Source organism: Melanerpes formicivorus, unplaced genomic scaffold (assembly GCF_026170545.1).
Source record: "Melanerpes formicivorus ecotype bairdi unplaced genomic scaffold, bMelFor1.0.p_v2 SCAF_170, whole genome shotgun sequence".
NCBI classification, from domain to species: domain Eukaryota; kingdom Metazoa; phylum Chordata; class Aves; order Piciformes; family Picidae; genus Melanerpes; species Melanerpes formicivorus.
Window position 1 is genome coordinate 467,281 of NW_027142522.1, and position 2,360 is coordinate 469,640.

A 2,360-nucleotide genomic window follows, 5' to 3' on the forward strand; every position below is an offset into this window, starting at 1 on the left:
TGGCCATCTGATCTAAGTTGTGGAGACAGTCAAAATGCTCCTTAGAATTCTTCCCTACCTCTTTCCTGGGCCGAGATCCATGCATTCATCTCCAGCTGCTTCCAGCACTTCTGTGACATTTCAAATATAAGCAAAACATTTTTGGGGTAAAACCGAAAGGGAAAAGCCTGGCACCCCATTGCATTGGCCATCTGATCTAACTTCTGGAGACAGTCAAAATGCTCCTTAGAATTCTTCCCTACCTCTTTCCTGGGCCGAGATCCATGCATTCATCTCCAGCTGCATCCAGCACTTCTGAGACCATTCACATGGAAGCAAAACATTCTTGGGGTAAAACCGAAAGGGAAAAGCCTGGCACCACATTGCATTGGCCATCTGATCTAACTTCTGGAGACAGTCAAAATGCTCCTTAGAATTCTTCCCTACCTCTTTCCTGGGCCGAGATCCTTGCACTCATCTCCAGCTGCTTCCAGCACTTCTGAGACCTTTCGAATGGAATCAAACCATTCTTTGGGTAAAACCGAAAAGGAAAAGCCTGGCACCCCATTGCATTGGCCATCTGATCTAACTTCTGGAGACAGTCAAAATGCTCCTTAGAATTCTTCCCTACCTCTTTCCTGGGCCGAGATCCATGCATTCATCTCCAGCTGCATCCAGCCCTTCTGAGACCATTCCAATTGAAACAAAACATTCTTAGGGTAAAACCAATAGGGAAAAGCCTGGCACCCCATTGCATTGGCCATCTGATCTAACTTCTGGAGACAGTCAAAATGCTCCTTAGAATTCTTCCCTACCTCTTTCCTGGGCCGAGATCCATGCATTCATCTCCAGCTGCATCCAGCACTTCTGAGACCATTCGCATGCAAGCAAAACATTCTTGGGGTAAAACCGAAAGGGAAAAGCCTGGCACCCCATTGTATTGGCCCTCTGATCTAACTTCTGGAGACAGTCAAAATGCTCCTTAGAATTCTTCCCTACCTCTTTCCTGGGCCGAGATCCATGCATTCATCTCTAGCTGCATACAGCACTTCTGAGACAATTCACATGGAAGCAAAACATTCTTGGGGTAAAACCGAAAGGGAAAAGCCTGGCACCCCATTGCATTGGCCATCTGATCTAACTTCTGGAGACATTCAAAATGCTCCTTAGAATTCTTCCCTACCTCTTTCCTGGGCCGAGATCCATGCATTCATCTCCAGCTGCATCCAGCACTTCTGAGACCATTCGCATGTAAGCAAAACATTCTAACCATAATCCTAACCCTAACCCTACGCCTAACCCTAACCCCTATCCCTAATCCTAACCATAATCCTAAAGCCTAACCCTAACCCTAAACCTAACCCTAACAATAACACGTGCCCTAACCCTAACCCTAACCCTAACCCTAACCCTAAAACCTAACCCTAACCCTAAGCCTAACCCTAACCCTAAACCTAACCCAACCAAACCCTAACGCTAAAACTAACCCTAACATTTACCCTAACCCTAACCCTAACCCCCAACCCCATCCCCAACACCAACCCCAACCCCTAAACGTAACCCTAACCCTAACCCTAACACCTAACCCTAACCCTAACCCTAACCTTAACCCAAACCCAACCCAAACCCTAAACATAAACCTAACCCTAAACTCTAACCCTAACCCTAACGCAAACCATAAACCTATACCCTAACCCTAACCCTAACCCTATCCCTAACCCTAAACCTAGCCCCTAACCCTAACCGTTAAAATAACCCTAACCCTAACCCCCTAACGCTAACCCTAACCCTAACCCTAACCCCTAAATCTAAACCCTAAACCTAACCCTAACCCTAACCCCAACCCCAAACCTATCCCCAACCCCAACCCCAACCCCAACCCCAACCCCTACTCCTACCCCTTACCCTGACCCTAACCCTAACCCCCAACCTATACCCCATCCCCAACCCCTAAACCTAATCCTTAACCTAAACCTAACCCTAACCCTAAACCTAAACCCTAACCCTAACCCTAACCCTAACCCTAACCCAACCCTAAACCTAACTCTAACTCTAACAATAACCATAACACTAACCCTAAACGTAAACACTAACCCTAACCCAAACCCTAACCCTAAACCTAACCCTAACCCTAATACTAACCCTAACCCCCAACCCCAACCCCAACGCCAACCCCAACCCGTAACCCTAACCCTAACCCTAACCCTAACCCTAACCCTAAACCCTAACCTTAACTCCAACCCTAACGCTAACTTTAATCCCTAACCCTAACCCTAGCCCTAACCCTAACCCTAACCCTAACCATAAACCCTAACCCTAACCCTACCCCTAACCCGAACCCTAACCCTAAACCCTTACCCTAAACCTAAACCTAACCCCTA